Source organism: Humulus lupulus, chromosome 6 (genome assembly GCF_963169125.1).
Source record: "Humulus lupulus chromosome 6, drHumLupu1.1, whole genome shotgun sequence".
Classification (NCBI taxonomy): domain Eukaryota; kingdom Viridiplantae; phylum Streptophyta; class Magnoliopsida; order Rosales; family Cannabaceae; genus Humulus; species Humulus lupulus.
In genome coordinates, this window is record NC_084798.1 from 19,149,564 (window position 1) to 19,166,116 (window position 16,553).

The following is a 16,553-nucleotide window of genomic DNA, read 5'->3' on the forward strand; positions in this document are numbered from 1 at the left end:
TATTATATAGTTTTATATACTCTAATGTCAGAAGGTAAGCTTGTCCCTTCGGGGACATCCGATAAAATTGGAACGATACAGAGAAGATTAGCATGGCCCCTGCGCAAGGATGACACGCACAAATCGAGAAATGGTCCAAATTTTTTTGACAATTCTATCCTGTTTTTCCTTACGATTGAGTTTTGGTCATCTGAAGATTTCATCTTCTCAAGCTTCAGCTTTTATTCATTTTCGTATCTCAGTGATTTCACTTCTGCTATGTTTTTTGATATCTTAAAAAGAAAATGCATATGAAAATGTTGCATACCAGGCGTTTGATGATAATTCCCAAAGAAACTAAATTATTTTTTGGATTTGGAATTTAATTTTAAATTGTGGGTACATATTGTATTTTTGCTGCAGTGGTTTTCCTCTTGTGCTGTTGAGCCAATATGATGGCGTTGAAGTCTTTTGCTTAAACTATTGAGGTAAGTTTTTTGAAAGACTCGGAATATTTTCGTGTCCAAAATTTTATGTTGCTTTTATTACAATAAGTTCACTGAGGAGATTCATAGTTTTACTTTTATGTGTCGAGTGTTTATATGTTTAGACATCTTCAATGAGAAGAATACTGTCCCTACCTCTGTAGAGGTTGAGTTGATTAAAGTGCTAGTCTCTAAGTTTTGTCTCACTCAAATGGGTTCCACAGTAAACAATTTGGTAATTATGTGGAAAAATGAATGCATTCAAAGGGGTTATTTTTCTCCTCTGCACCTTTTCATTCTTTGTTTTTATTGTCTTTCTTCTTATGTGTGTCTCAGTTAATGCCATTACTTCCACTTAGGCTTTCTGTGTGAGTTGTAGACTTGTAGCTGCGTTGGTTGCTAGAAATGTAAAAGGTATTATTTTTACTTGTTCCTGCTTCTTTTCATGTTGTGGACTTTTTTGTCAATTTTTTTCACTCATTGAGAATTACTGTGTGTCTGCTTCATTTTATCTTATCATTTTTTGTATCATAGTTTCTTTAGTTTGTCAACTTTGCTTTTCATGGTTGGAGTTCTAAACCTTTCTCATCTTTAGTTTGATAGACTTATATTTCACTGGTATCTTGTTTCTCTTTAAGCTGTCAGATGCTAAGGATGTAATGGAAGCAATTAAAGATGTTGACAAGCGAGTCTGAGAACAGACTAAAGAATTTACAACCAGAAAAACTCTTAAACAGCTACAAACCAGAATATTACCATAAAAAAAAAAAAAAAAAAAACTGCAGTTTCTAACTATATCAGCAAAAAATAAACCCTTAAACTCCTTTACATTCAATACTCATGTAGCTGCCCAATATCTGAATTTATTCCACAGATGAGGAGAAGTCTCCTCAGTATGGTGGTTCAAAGTCTCCCCACTTTTCTTCCACAGAACACATCACTTTGGTGTCTTTTTTTTTTAATAAGAAATAGTTTGTTGCTTCCCATTAGTAAAATTAGCCCAGCTGGGGTTTGAACCACAGAGCTCTTACACACAACACACCCATGTGGTTAATAATGCATCTTTACCTGGATTCATTATTGTAATGCAGGGGGCTAAGGATTAGACAGATCAGATTGAGAGGGTTTTCCTTTTCCTGAACAGTGGTGAAAAGCATGTCATCAGAGTATGAGAATCCGATGCTACTCTCTATCTGTGTCGAAACTAATATTAGTTGAGGTTTAGACTCCTTTCCTTTCCTTTCATTCATTATTATTGGCATGGTATGCTTCATTTTTAAATAACAAACATTTACATGGACTACTAGACGGATACGTTATATCCTATATATGAGCACTCACTTTTTGGTTGACACCATTTCTTATTACATGCCCACAATTACGAGACTAGAGATGCTTTTCATTGGATTTCTTCTTCAACTTTTGGTCTCATACGTTCTCTAAAATGGGTAGCTACTCTATTCTTGGCTGTCTGATTATGTCTGTCTAATGATCCTTCTCTACAATACATGTTTACTTGGGCTCATTTTCTGATTGTTTTAGGTGCTGCAATGAAGCATCTGTAGTCTTTGATGAAGCAGCTGCTCGTTGCTTTCAGAAGCAATAGATACATCATGGTTTAGCTTCCCAAACTCTGCTTCTATCAAACGAGGATTGCAAGGCAATAGCATAAGAGATATCCCTTGAATTTTTTTATAATACCACTGTTATAGAAGGAGCTTCTCCAAAGTCTCTAACTGGCAGCTCTTCTAATGGCCACACAGGTAATGATGAACCACCATATATCCTAAAGTTACATTCTGTTTCAAGCAGGTTAAACTTTTGAACAATCCCTTAGCATTTCGGTATTTAAGTTATAAAAATATGGTTCGAAAGATAGGTAATATTAAGGTAAGCAAGTTATTTCTAGAAGTTGCAAGACCGTTCATTTTATTAGTATGAATATTTAGCTTGGACCTCTAGTATGTGACATGAGGCAACCTCCCAACCGATCAGCTGTTAAAGTTGTAGTGTACTATATTTTTGTTTTTGTTTTTTGATTGTTTTGGCAAATGATTAATCATTGTTACTTTAACTTATAATTCAACATGCTTAGAAGAACAAACTTCTCTGTTGTAGGTGGGAAGATTTTGAAGGCTGAAGAGTTCCTTGAGACCATAATCAAAGGTCTGCAATCTCTCTTTAAAAGATAGTTAATATTCGGGCAAGCAACCTTTTGCTCCCTCTCACTGGAAAATCTTCAATGCCTTGCAGCTCCTGAGGAAGTATGGACATGATTTTGATTGACGGAATGACAGTTGATAAAGGCGAAATTTCACCTGATGAACTCTATGCAGTCATTAAGAAAAGAATTGAACGGACTTTGATTCGTACAGCGAGCACTACTTGGACTATTATATCTCCGGTTATTCCTTAATCATTTTTCTTTCTTTTTCGTTTAATGTCGACCTTAAATTCTTCGTTATGGCTCTCTCAGGAGGGTGGTTCTTACCAGCAGAGAATTCTTACCAATTATATCAAGGGCATTCAATCAAGAGCCGAGGAGATTGTCCAAGTGCTTTGGGGCAATCCACAATAGTAGTTAGTACCTTTGAAAAAGAAAAAAGAAAATGGATGATTCATAAAGCATTTTTGAGATGTGAAATACCAATCTGTCTCATTCTCTGATTTATATTTTCAAACTGAAGAAAAGAGCATCTTGGAGTATTGAATTCCATGTATTTATCTTTCTGTAGAGGTCTCTTGCTATGGCCTTCCTATTCTTATTTGAAACATTGTTTATATAGCTTCAAAACCTTTGTATGCATGCATTTTTCTTTTTTCTTTTTCTTTTCCTTTTTATTCATATTTTACATGACTGTTTAGACTTTTAATTAATATTATTGTAGGTAATTAAATTATGCGTTGCATAACCTTGGAAATTCTCTAGTAATTATATTATTTTATTTTTGTGGTACTCTAGTAATCATTTTCTTAATAATGAGTTTCAAAGCAAAATTGCATGCTTTAAATATCTAATGAAGTGAATTTGCTTTAGTCTAAACAATCCTGCATCCCACATCGCTGACAAACTGAAAGCACTGTCGTTACCAAATTATACATTTCAAATCTTTTCTCCCAGAAATCCCTGACTCTTTGTGTTTGTGCGTTCTTCTAATTGTAAAGGACATAATTGAGTTAAAGTTATGTGGTACCCTCATTTTTACAAATTATTATTTAGGTATCCTTTATTTATAATGATACATAGAAAAAATTTGAAATTGTACATCGAAAAGTGATGTTTTTGTTGTATTTTGAAATTGTACATAGAAAAGTAATGTAGTGTGATTGTGATTCTTGCTCAAAAAACAGACCGAACGCGTTCGAGTTATTGGTTCGTCCAACCCGGCAGCATTCATGAATCGCTCGTTCAACTGTCCCTCGGAGACACGAGAAGTACCATGCATGGTTGCCCTCCGTCCTTTCTTTCTCTCGGTCCCACCCAGCAAGATACGGCTCAGCCAAAAAACGTGAGTGCCCCTGCGCGAGCCTTATTTTATTAGTAAAGTCAAGCTTTGGCTCCCTAAAGACTAAAGAAATGGATCAAAAAAAGGGGGGCTAACAAGTAAGAAGAATTAAGAGTCACCAAGTTAATTTAACATTGTGCTTGAGAAATCTAAAAATGACAATATATCATTGGCAATAATGCAATAAAAGATTGGACATTAAATCTAACATAAATATTACTTTTACTATTTATAAACTACCTATTTATAAAATACATAGAAAGAGCATGACTAATTCTATATACATTTTAACAAAAGTAAATATATATGAATGAGATGGAGAAAATGATAAATATATTATCTATATTATTTTCATTAATTTGATAATACATAAAAAGTACTTACAAAATCTATATAATATTTGTAAACATAAATATAGATAACAAGATGAAGAAATAAAGATGAAAGAAAATAAATCACTCAAATATATAAACTTTAAGCACATGATGAATCAAAAATACTAAACAAAGTCATAGTGCATATATGATCATTCTAACCTTCCTAAGAAGGTTAGCCTATTATGCTAGTCATTCTCATGAAATTCTAGAGAAAATATGAGAAATGAGACTAAAATTTGGTAGAGTTTTGCTACCTAAAAATTACATAGAAAATGTGAAATGAGAGTCTCTATTTATAGAGGGAGAAAATGACAAAAAAAAAATTAAACAACAAAATAGGGTTTACAAAATAAATCTGAAATATTAATAATTGTTTAACGCCCAAAACGTGCATCCATTAAGCGGTGGTTGTAGTATAGATCGGGCGGTCGATTCCACAAGGAGGCAAAGAAATAAAGTTAATCAATAAATAAAGTTTAGAGATAAATAATATGAGGAAAATAGAACAAGTGATATTTTTGTTGTTTTTGAGATTTAAAGATTAGAAATAAAGATAAACTAAATTGTGATGTAACAATAGGTAACAAGTAGGAAGGATCAAGAGTCACCAATATGCATACTTATTTATTTGGTTCTTTGATTCATAAAAATTACACAAATAGGTAGTTCACATCCCAACTATTTATTTGGAAGATTTAACATTGAAGCACAAATATGTTTCACAAAAATGTATTCAAGTGATTACTATTCTTTACCATGGAAAGATGAGATAAATCTTATGAGAAATCTAAAAATGGCATTATACTATTGACAATAATGCAATAAAAGATTGGACATAAAACCTAACACAAATATTACTTTCACTATTTATATCATACATAGAAAGAGCATGACTAATTCTATATAGATTTTAACAAAAGTAAATATATATGAATGAGATGGAGAAAATGATAAAGATATTATCTATATTATTTTCACTTATTTGATAATACATAGAAAGTGTCTGACAAAATCTATATACTATTAGTAAACATAAATATAGATAACAAGATGAAGACATAGAGATGAAGGAAAGCACATGGTGAATCAAAAATACCAAACAAAGTCATGGTGCATATAGGATCATCCTAACCTATTATGCTAGACATTCTCATGAAATTCTAGAGAGAAAATATGAGAAATGAGACTAAAATTTGGTAGAGTTTTGCTACCTAAAAATTACATTGAAATTGTGAAAGAAGAGTCCCCATTTATAGAGGGAGAAAATGACTAAAAAGAAATTAAACAATAATTTGGGGTTTACAAAATAAATCTGAAATATTAATAATAAAATATGATTTTGAAAAATCAAATCTTATTATTAATATTAACCTAGTTATTTTGGTGTATGGTCAAAATGCCCATTTTCAAAAGCACCAAAAAATATGAGCTTTAAAGCTCAAAATGGTAATTTTGCAAGGCCCAATACCCACAAAATATGGGTTGAAGGTGGCTATGGCAGAAGTGGGTTGTGACCCACTCCCAGCCAATGAGAGTGTGACACGTAGGCGGCTGGCTGGGATGAATTGGGCCTTCATTTGGGGTTTAGGCGTGAGAGGCTGTTGGAGAATTGATGCAAGGTGCTGGGCTTGGAGGCTACGCTGGGTGTGAATGGCTGTTGGAGGCCTTGGGAGAGCTGGGCCTGCTGGGCTCTTTGGGCCTTCGTTTCGTTGGATGCTGGAAGGAACAATTGAAGGGAAGAAATGGAGTGAGGTGCTGACTTGGTTGAAGGCACGACGTGGGTCACACGGGAAAGGATGAGGCTGGTTTGACTAGTCAATGCAAGAGGAGAAATGTCTCGGGACACATGGCGCGCTGTGAGACCGCCACTTGGCAGCTGGAGGTGGAGCAAAATATATGCGGGCTTGGGCTCTTTTGGGCCTGTTTTCTCAAAAATGCCACAATTCCACTATATTTTCAGTTCTAATTCTTCTCTTCTTGCTTTTTTTTTTCTTTGTTTCCAAGTGTCAAAATACACTTTAAATCCTACAAAATAATAATAAATTAAATCATAATCAAATATTTTTATTTATAAAATAAATCATATTAATTCCATGAAAATATTAATTAAAACTTAATTTATTTTGACTATTAAAATCAATAAATATGTATTTTTCACCACTAATCACACTGCCACAAACCTGCCAGCATCAATGAAGCTTCCTTCACCCAAGCTGTCCCAAATGCCTGCCTCAGCCAGCCAACAAACCCCAAAACCAGCCTTTTATTTATCTTGAGCCCATAAATTGTCCAAAAGCACCATTGTAACGCCCCAAACTCCAGGGACCGTTACGGTGTGCCTTGTAAACAGTGCTAAACTCGCTAATCGAGTCATTTGGCCAAAACGTGTAACTAAGTATGATTAGTAGGGGTGAGCATTGGGCGGGTTGGTCGGGTTACAAGGTATTTTTACCCGTCCAATGTCATAATCGGGTTAGCAAAAATGACCCGTAACTTGCCCAATTAAGAATTTTTTTTTTTAAACCGTCCAATAATTTGGGCGGGTTGGTCGGGTTAACCAGCCCAAACCGAAATGGGATTTTTTGGGGCGGGTTGGGCGAGGGTCGGGTTGGGCGGGTCAACCCGCCCAAACAAATTTTTTTTTATTTTTTTTATTTTTGTAATTTTTTTCTTTTAAATACTAATACTAATAGTGTGAAGTTTATCTTTTTTAACTTAAAACAATATTTTAAATTTATAGTAAAAAAATAAAACAAAACTTAATTAATTTATATATATATAATGCTTAATTGGGCGGGTTAGGTTATATTGGGCGGGTTGGGTTATATTTTCAACCCGCCCAATGAAACAATTGGGCGGTTTAAATTTTGGTCGGTTTATTCGGGTTGCGTATTTTGGCGGTTTTTTCGGGTTGGTTTGGGCGGATTATTCGGGTTAGGCGGGTTGTAAAAATTTCTGCACAACCCTAATGATTAGCGGTTTAGGGTCTAAACATTTTTGGTTAAGATGTAACGTTTCACTAGAACGTTTAATATATACATTGAGATCCCAAAAATATAATTTCAGAGTCTATTACAGAAAATATTTACAACAGGCCGTTCTAAGCGGCAAATCAGGGTTCAACCCTAGTTCCACTTTAAACCTCGGCCGTGGCGGACGAGCAGCTGCATATGTACACATCATCACCTAAGCTCTCCAACTCAAGGATGGTCCAGCTTCCTCTTGCTTTTACCTGCACCACGTAGCACCCGTGAGCCGAAGCCCAGCAAGAAAACACAATAAAGCATGATATAATATCAACAACGATCATAATAATCATTCAGGACTATCAGTCCAAGCAAATAGGTGACAATAGCCAAAAGTCACAGTAATGAGCATCGCTCCTTCAAGCCATGTGACAATAGGGTCACCAGGGCTTAACTGATACATGATCCTTTCATAAGTTTGATTAGGACAGGTGCAAGGTGATTAGTCACCAACATAACCTTCCTCACGACTCTAGAGTCGAAGCTATGGACAACGTCCCTTAGCCATGTGACAAACGGTCACCGGGGTCAATACCTTGGCTATAGTCATCTGGTCGTAGACCAGGCAAGCGCTTATAAGTTCTTCGACCCTTTGGGTCGGTCTAGCATTAATACCCCATATGAGTCATTCAATGCGTAATTCTCGACTTAAGCTTGTTTAGGGCAGGTGCAAGGTGATTAGTCACCAACATAACCTTCCTCACGACTCTAGAGTCGAAACTATGGACAACGTCCCTTAGCCATGTGACAAACGGTCACCGGGGTCAATACCTTGGCTATAGTCATCTGGTCGTAGACCAGGCAAGCGCTTATAGTTCTCATTGACCTTCCGGTCGGTCCAGCACTAATACCCCATATGAGTCATTCAATGCCGACCTCGATTAGATCTAATCTTTATTTGGCCCGGCGTTCACAACGCACTGCCACCTCTGACCCTTAGGTCGATAAAACACGACCAGTGCTCAGCCCATGGTGAACTTAACTAATAAGTCACAGCTTCACAGACGGATCTGACACCATTGTCGATTCTGACTAATAAGTCAGCGCCATACACAGGTAAGCCATGCCACCAAACATATATCACATGTCCAATATCCATAAACAAGGTATTCAGCATGCTTACTTAACAGATATTAGTACAATTAGGACTATGCATTAACACAGAGGCTCAAGCTCTGAACGATATCACACCCAGTATACAAGCATGTCCTAATCACATGTTTCTTATGCATCATATGCAATATATTCAACAATCCCACATGCACCAATAACAGCCATGCATGTCACGTTTAATAGTCAGCCTACATGCATCAAGAATAACCACGCATGTCATACCCAGTAATCAACCAACATGCATCATAATAGCCATGCATGTCACATATACACAGGGTGCAGTTTTCTTACCTCAAATCCGAGCTAGAACCAATATAAGAACGACCCTTGAGAACGGTCAACCTTTAAGCCCTTAGCGGTCACCTAATCATAACCAAACGTAGAACACCATCAATAACATGATAACCCAAAGGTTTCCAAACCAATATCTAGCCTCCAAGAGATCAATCCAAACTAATCCAAGTAGTAGGGACACTCCCGAGGCCCGTAGCTAAGTTCCCGGGGTCAAAACAAGCAAACGGGGTGAAAACAGGGCAAGGGCTGCGGCCCTAGCACCTTGGGCCGCGGCCCCCAGAATTTCCAGAGGCAAGCGCCGCGGCGCCCCACACAAGGGCCGCGGCGCCCAGCGAAACAGAAGGGCCACCTGCTAACTCGAGCTAGGGCCGCGGCGCCCAAGAACAGGGCCGCGACGCCCAACCCAGAACCATTCTCCAACGTGTTTTCAACACTTCAAAGTCCTCAAAAACACACCTAAACATTCCCCAATCATCAAAACAAAGTTCCCAAGCTTCCCAATACCTCAAAACCCTCAAAACCCAAGGTTCAAACAAACCGAAAACTCAACGATTCACAAAATCAATTCAAAGCTTAGAAACTCGAAATAACTCAAAACTTAAACTTCAATTACCTTTGATTGGGTTGTTTTCCGTCAAATCCTTCGGCTAAGAAGCTTCTATTCTTTCCTAGGATCGCTATGCCTCGACCCTCGCTTGATTCCGACTCCTAGAACTCAAGATATCTTCGAAAACGCTCAAACGGTAAAACGGACCGTCCTTGAGAGAAAACGAGAGGTTTCTAACGTACGTTCTTATCTGACAAGCTACTTCAAGCTTAAGTAACCTCAAATAAAACCTAGTGCTCGGGGTCCCGAAAACACCCCCGGGGACACTATAGTCAAAACTCCCAGAATTTCACCCTGATCTCAAATATTCCCAATCTATCACCAAATAAACATTTCTATTACCCCAAAATTGACCCCGTTATGACAAAACCGCTAATCCATTATATATGACCGTCTCATGTCGAATAGCTCGAATATATCTCCATAATAATTAAATCTCATTCACAAATTACGATATGCACCCAATAGGCCAAATTACCAAAATGCCCTTATCATTTTAAATACTCCCATACGCATGCATTTATCATCATATAATAATATAATTCACATTAACATGCATATGTTCATTTTATAACATATTAAATCAATTATGGCCCTCCCGGCCTCCTAATCAAGGTCCTAAACCTTATTATGAAATTTGGGGCATTACAACCATTGTCCCCTTATGTCTAAAAATACCACTTTTTACCCCACTTTCTACACATTTTACCCCAAAACATAATTATTATACCCTATAATTTACCCATATTTGCCATATTATAATTAATTAAATTAATTTAATCAATTTAATTATTTTAATTCCTATTTTGTTGGCTATAAATAAGGGAGTTAGGGTGTCCATTTTTTTTTTTTGGGGAGGGGGGGGGGGGGGTTACTATACCATAATTTCTACACATTCAAAACTTCTCAATTCTCTTCTTCTTCTTCTTCTTTTTGGTTATTTTCTATGTATTTTTAGAGGAACAATTTGGGGGTTCATCCTCCAAATTTTCCTATTTATGTTTGTAATTTTTAGTTTGTATTTGCTATTCTAGTTATGTGTTTCTAATCTTTTTAAGATTATTAAGGTGATGATGAAACAATTTTGTAACTAGATAGTATTTATTTTGTATATTGATTTCCCATTTTGTGCAACAAAGTTCATGGAATTTTCTTCTTCAAATATCTTCTTTCATCTTAAATATCAGGTATTTTGGATTGTTAGCACATATTTACACTTTGTTCTTCATTAGTGCTAAAACATAATATTCTTTGTGTAATATTTGTCATTAAATTGTACACATCCATGCTTAGAACAAAAATATTATGTTTTGCTTTATAAATAAGATTCATTGATTTATTTGTTATTTCATTAGATTGATTTACACTAAATGCTTTGAAATTATAATTTTGAAAAGTGAAGAAAAATCCTATCTTTTTAGAAGTAATTTGTGCTTAAAATTATAAATCTATTTAGAAAATGATAATTTGATTTATTTTAACTATCACTAAAACTTGGGAATCAATGTACTTATAACTATTATTGAACTTATATTTTGTGGATTGTAATCCTTAATAATCTTATTTTATCATCTTCATTTCTATTATTAATTTATATTTATATATATTGTCTTTTATTTATTTATATATATTGTCTTTAATGTCTATACTATTGTATTTTATTTTATTTTTATTGTTACAAATTTGCATCAATCTTTGGAGCTAGGTTAGAATTTATTAATTTTGGTTTAAAATAGTTTTCTTTTTTATTTTAGACAACTCCTTTGGGTTCGATCTCGTGCTTACACGAAAACTATTCTATAAATACGATTCGTGTGCTTGCGAGTATAAATATTTAAAACATACCCGTTTTGGGTCGATCATAGTCTCATACCTACACAGTCTTAGAATCATCACACTTGACCTTCCCTAGGCGGTGTGGGATTGCACAACTTACCCGGTCTTTCCCCTTACGGATCACAGGATTCTGACTGTCACAATCACCCCCCCTTACGGGCTCGACGTCCCCGTCGGTCACACTTCCGGCTGGGTCAAGGCTCTAATATCATTTGTGACGCCCCACGTCACTATGGCTGCTTTCTGGAATGACGACTGGCCCTACAAACCAACACGAGTCTTTCCAGCGTGCTTTGTCCTCACTCGCACGCTTCCTAGGAAAACTTCCCAGGAGGTCACCCATCCCTAAATTACCCCAGGTCAAGCACGCTTAACTTTGGAGTTCTCAAGTGATGGGCTACCAAAAAGAAGATGCATCTTGTTGATATAGGTAGTACACATCAATCCATTTAAGCCCTCTTCAACTGTGTAGTCTCATACCTACACAGTCTTAGAATCATCACACTTGACCTTCCCCAGGTGGTGTGGGATTGCACAGCTTACCCGGTCTTTCCCCTTACGGATCATAGGATTTTGACTGTCACAATGCATATGATAAGTATGTGAACAATGGTTATATGAATATCATAATGGTGTTGTGTGATATGTAATTGATGACTTTTGTGATATGTGAAAGATGTCTTACTTGGTTAAGATTGATATGAATTATATGCAAGTATGTATTCTTATGTTGATGAATATGTGGATTACTTTTATGTTCATGATTTTGTTATATGTTATGATATATGAAGCATTTAAGTTTTTAGGCTGGAAACCTTAGACCTGAGTCATAGCTCTACGTTAAGGTATAACAACGCCACCAACCCAAAGCTTCATGTATTATGACTAAAGATGTTTTGAGTTATATGAGATGTGATACAATGCCTTGATTTAATACCATCAAACATGAATCATGAACATGAACATTGGCATTTCAGCATCTACATGTATGCATGACATGTATAGTTATGTGATACATTATTATGTGATATAAGACCATGCATATGAATATGAGAAAAATTATGAAATGCCTTGAAAAGTCTTATGTAAAGTTAAACATTTTAATGACACAAGGCTTAAGCAAAGTGATAGTAAGATGTTTAAAAAGGGTGCCACTGTTTTGATGAAGCAATTAAGTAAGTTCAGTAAAGAAGACGGAGGTTTATAAGGCTTATAGTGGCTGCCCACTAGTGTGGGCTAGGTCAGAGTTGACCATTCAGATATGTTTGCCATGTTCCCATCTTTCTCCTCCATATGTGTAATAAGTGTGGCAACTATGGCAATGATGAAATGAGTGTTATGATGAGTCTAGCTGCGATGATGGCTAGCCGGAGGAGAACCCATGAGATTCTATATGATATGTGTAACAAGCCCTGTAGGCATTGGCCGAATCAAACAGTGTGCACAAGTGATATTGGGCCCATAAAAATGTGAAACTAAAAGAAAGATCATAAAAGTAAAGTTTGAAAGTGCATGAGCAATAAATGAAATGCATAAGTATATAAGTCAGCATATTAGTATATGTGCACTTCAAATTCACGACATTCATTTGCATGTGTATGCATGAGATTTACTTACTGAGCGTTAGCTCATTATGTTATATTCCAACATTTTTCCAGGTGTGGCTTTAGCTGTTGAGCAACTTGTGGAGCACGGACTCAGTAACAATGCAATAGTGGTTTAGAGTTTTCATATGGCTACATTAAATTTAAAGTATTCATACGTGTAATAATTTCTATTAATAAGTTTATATAAAAGTTTAAAATTTTTCTGTATTTATTCGTATCATTTTATTTAAATTCATTTGGTCAAGTGTCTAACATACTCGTAAACCCTAGAATTATGAGTATATGGCGGATATACCCTACCTTAGGGTCGTCACACAGGCCTAGGTCTTTGGGCTGAATTCTTGGCCTATTTTTGGGCTTCAAGAATGCTACTTTTCAATTGTTTTTCAAATTTAACTCTTTATTTATTATTTCTTTTTTCTTTATGCCAAAATGCAATTTTAATTCCTACAAAATAACAATAAATCAAATCATAATCAAATATTTTCATTTATAAAATAAATTATATTAATTCTATAAAAATATTAATTAAACTTAACTTATTTTGACTATTAAAATCAATAAATATATATTTTTCACTATCAATTTTGTAAGATCCTTTGATTTGTGCATTTGCTATAGTATTCATATATATATATTTATTAGTCTGACTCCATATATATACATGATTAAGAGGCTTACAAAGTCTTGAATATGATGATATATCTAAATATTCAATATGCATAGGCATCATGCGTATAAAGAGTAGTGCTTTTTTTTTTTTTGCAAAAGAGAGAGACAATACAATAATTAAGACCAAATTGAGTGATGGGAAGAGCTTGTGACTTTGGTTAGTTTGAAGAAAAGTGAATATAGGTCCATTAGAGTAAGCACAGATTGGAAAATGTTTATAAATATAGGTATAAGTTAATTAAATATGCTTTGTAGTTAACTAACACTAAAAATGGGTAACTATTTTTTCACAAAGGACCAAATCTTTAGCAGCTGAAGTGTCAAGTGTGTGGACTAAGAGGCACAGTGGGCTGGACTTCTCTCTAATCTCAAGTCTCAATTATGCAAAGAGTCCCACATTGCTCATATGGCAAGTGCTATATATGTTTATATACTCTAATGTCAGGACGTATGCTCGTCCCTTCGGGGACATCCGATAAAATTGGAACGATACAGAGAAGATTAGCATGGCCCCTGCGCAAGGATGACACGCACAAATCGAGAAATGGTCCAAATTTTTTTTCCAAATCTGTCCTGTTTTTCCTTATGATTCATTCACCCAAGCACCTCTGCAAATCTCTCCGATTTCATCAACTTTTTTTCCTTCAGTAATGGAAGTGAGATTCTGACTGATTGAGTTTTGGTTATCTGAGGATTTCATCTTCTCAAGCTTCATTTTTTTTATTCATTTTGGTATCTCTGTGATTTTATTTCTGCCAAGTTTTTTGATATCTGAAAGAGAAATTGCGTATGAAAATGTTGCATACCAGGTGTTTGATGATAATTCCCAAAGAAACTAAATTATTTTTTGGATTTGGAATTTAATTTTAAATTGTGGGTACATATTATATTTTTGCTGCAGTGGTTATCCTCTTGTGCTGTTGAGCCAATATGATGGTCTCGAAGTCTTTCGCTTAAACTATTGAGGTAAGATTTTTGAAAGACTCGGAATATTTTCGTGTCCAAAATTATTTGTTGCTTTTATTACAATAAGTTCACTGAGGAGATTCATAGTTTTATGCATCGAGTGTTTATGTGTTTAGACATCTTCAGTGAGAAGGATATTGTCCCCACCTCTGTGAAGGTTGAATTGATTAAAATGCTAGTCTCTAAGTTTTGTCTCACCAAAATGGGTTCCACAGTAAACAATTTGGTAATTATGTGGAGAAATGAATGCATTCAAAGGGGTTATTTTTCTCCTCTGCACCTTTTCATTCTTTGTTTTTATTGTCATTCTTCTTATGTGTCTCAGTTAATGCCATTACTTTCACTTAAGCTTTTTGTGTGAGTTGTAGACTTGTAGCTGCGTTGGTTGCTAGAGAAATGTAAAAGGCATTATTTTTACTTGTTCCTGCTTCTTTTCATGGTGTGGACTTTTTTGTCAATTTTTTTTCTCATTGAGAATCACTGTGTATCTGCTTATTTTATCTTATCATTTTTTGTATCGTAGTTTCTTTAGTTTGTCAATTTTGCTTTTCATGGTTGGAGTTCTAAACCTTTCTCATCTTTAGTTTGATGGACTTATATTTCACTGGTATCTTGTTTCTCTTTAAGCTATCAGATGCTAAGGATGTAATGGAAGCAATTCAAGATGTTGACAAGCAAGTCTGAGAACAGACTAAAGAATTTACAACCAGAAAATTACAATAAAAAAACTACAGTTTCTAACTAAAACAGCAAAAAATAAACCCTTAAACTCCTTTACATTCAATACTCATGTAGCTGCCCAATATCTGAATTTATTCCACAGATGAGGAGAAGTCTCCTCAGTGTGGTGGTTCAAACTCTTCCCACTTTACTTCCACAGAACACATCACCTGGGTGACTTTTTTTTTTAATAAGAAATAGTTTGTTGCTTCCCATTTGTAAAATTAGCCCAGCTGGGGTTTGAACCAGAGAGCTCTTACACACAACACACACCCATGTGTTTAATAATGCATCTTTACCTGGATTCGTTATTGTAATGCACGGGGCTAAGGATTAGACAGATCAGATAGAGAGGGTTTTCCTTTTCCTGAACATTGATGAAAAGCATGTCATCAGAGTCTGCGAATCTGATGCTACGTATGGTTGATTTTCATTGATGAAGGTTATAATTGGTTATGACTATATGACCGCTAAGGAATCAAAAGGTCGTTCATTCTCAAGGTTGTTCTTTTACTATTTCTCGCTCGAACCATGTTGCGAAAATTCAACACGCAAGTATACATATCGTTTCCCAAGTAATAACTCACGTGAGTGAGATCGTTCCTACAAGGACTGTAGCTAATTACCAATTAAATTGAATCTATAGTTTTATTTGGCAAATAAAAATTTGTTTTGAGACTAATTTAACTAAGCAAGGAAATAAAACTAGACAAATAACAATATTCAATCAAGAGATGAAAATTAGGGAAAAATAATTTCAATTGCTTCAATTATCTATTTCAATAATGCAAAATAATTTTCCTTCTTCTTCTAATGTGATGGCAGATTAGAAAATTACTAATATTCCTATTAAGACATAAATGTACTAAATTGCAAGGTAAAATACTACATCTCTTAGATAAATTACACAAGCAATCAGCATTAAGCAATAATCTAAAGCCACACAAGCTACACAAATACTTTCGTTTTGCATCAAAACTTATGTTTATTCAATTAGAGCATTTCTAATATTCACTTTTCAAATTTCATATTAGAATCATAGATCATGTAAAATATGGCCAATCTAAAACATGTATTGAACATAAATTTGAATAAATCACATATCAATAGAAGAAAGAAAAAAAAAACAAATATCATTAATCCATAGATAATCTCAGACAATCTCCATTAAAATCCCTAAATTTGAGTTTAGCTCATAATCTCCATTAACATGTTCTTAACTGATTCACATACAAACACAATCAAAAGCAGAAAAATAAAAAGAGAAGAAGAGAAACTAGTTTGGGATTGTCACGATCCGCCCACGCATGCTCAAATCTCCTTTTTCTAGGGTTAGAAAAGTTTGAATAACTCCAAATCGTGACT

At 35.1% G+C, this 16,553-nt stretch overlaps 2 long non-coding RNA genes and 2 other non-coding genes across 15 annotated transcripts; all 4 read left to right on the forward strand.

Annotated features, from left to right (window-relative positions):
• Positions 1–3,291, forward strand: LOC133781806 (uncharacterized). 12 transcript variants are annotated; one of them, XR_009870277.1, is made up of 7 exons: positions 5–133; positions 403–467; positions 801–878; positions 1,556–1,912; positions 2,007–2,227; positions 2,583–2,630; positions 2,718–3,291. It is a non-coding gene; the product is annotated as an uncharacterized LOC133781806 (long non-coding RNA). The 12 variants fall into 12 exon arrangements; XR_009870280.1 differs by having other exon boundaries at positions 824–878; XR_009870278.1 differs by having other exon boundaries at positions 12–233; positions 824–878.
• LOC133787221 (U6 spliceosomal RNA) lies at positions 43–145 on the forward strand. The gene has a single exon (XR_009872255.1). It is a non-coding gene; the product is annotated as a U6 spliceosomal RNA (small nuclear RNA).
• Positions 3,292–13,747: 10,456 nt separating the features above from the next.
• LOC133781809 (uncharacterized) lies at positions 13,748–15,688 on the forward strand. Its single transcript, XR_009870286.1, has 2 exons — positions 13,748–14,158; positions 14,404–15,688. It is a non-coding gene; the product is annotated as an uncharacterized LOC133781809 (long non-coding RNA).
• LOC133787222 (U6 spliceosomal RNA) lies at positions 13,959–14,061 on the forward strand. The gene has a single exon (XR_009872256.1). It is a non-coding gene; the product is annotated as a U6 spliceosomal RNA (small nuclear RNA).
• Positions 15,689–16,553: the final 865 nt, after the last annotated feature.